The 810-nt window shown below is 35.4% G+C and overlaps 1 non-coding gene across 1 annotated transcript; it reads left to right on the top strand.

Annotated features, from left to right (window-relative positions):
* Window positions 1-353: 353 nt before the first annotated feature.
* Window positions 354-455, top strand: LOC127552625 (U6 spliceosomal RNA). Its single transcript, XR_007951483.1, has one exon. It is a non-coding gene; the product is annotated as a U6 spliceosomal RNA (small nuclear RNA).
* Window positions 456-810: the final 355 nt, after the last annotated feature.

The raw sequence follows: 810 nt of genomic DNA, 5'->3' as shown, positions 1-810 counted from the left end.
TAAACCGCAAAGATTTTCTCAATCTTTTTACCTGTATCTCCAGTGCCTAGAAGTGTGCTAATTGAAAAAGTCAAAGATAACTCCAAGGTTTCCAACATGACAAGTTGTGTGAAAGTGGGTTGCCATAGAAATCATGGAATCCAAAGGAGGGTTTTGGGGAAAAGACCACAAGCTAGTACAGCCAGAAATTTGTTTTTATTCCGAGTTTCACATGATACTCCATACAATAAAGACTCTCAAAAAAATCAAATTAGATAATGCTACTTGCTAACCATGTAACCTGGACTAGTCCCTTCCCTTTCCTAGGCTCTAGTTTCTTTGACTGTAAAAGGAATAAAATTAAATGGTGTCTGTGCCCATTTTGTCAGCACAAAACTAAAAGTGGAACCATACAGAGAATAGCATGGCCTCCATTTAAGGATGACATGCAAATTCTTGAATTCTGGCTCCATTTTTAAAAATAAAATGGTCTAAGGCCCTTTTTTGGCTCTTACTATCTATATTCTACACATAGAAGCTATTATTATTACAAAATGTTTGATGGATGGTGATGATGGATTTTGTGTCATAAAAATAAGGTCCTCATATTCACACCAGTCATAATTGCTTCTTAGGCAGGTGACTCACATCTTTCCATTAGACTATAAGCTCCATAAGGGTAGAAAGGACATCTACCACAAGAAGTACTCAATAAATGGTTACCAATATACACATCTATTCATCCTCATATATGTCCCTTCTAATTAAAGAAAAGTATGTTTTTTATAGGGAGGAAAAATTGTGCCAAATGAGATAAAATCTGAAACAGTC

This window comes from Antechinus flavipes, chromosome 2, assembly GCF_016432865.1.
Source record: "Antechinus flavipes isolate AdamAnt ecotype Samford, QLD, Australia chromosome 2, AdamAnt_v2, whole genome shotgun sequence".
NCBI lineage: Eukaryota > Metazoa > Chordata > Mammalia > Dasyuromorphia > Dasyuridae > Antechinus > Antechinus flavipes.
The sequence above is the reverse complement of the archived record's forward strand: the minus strand, read 5'-3'. Positions and strand labels throughout refer to the sequence as shown.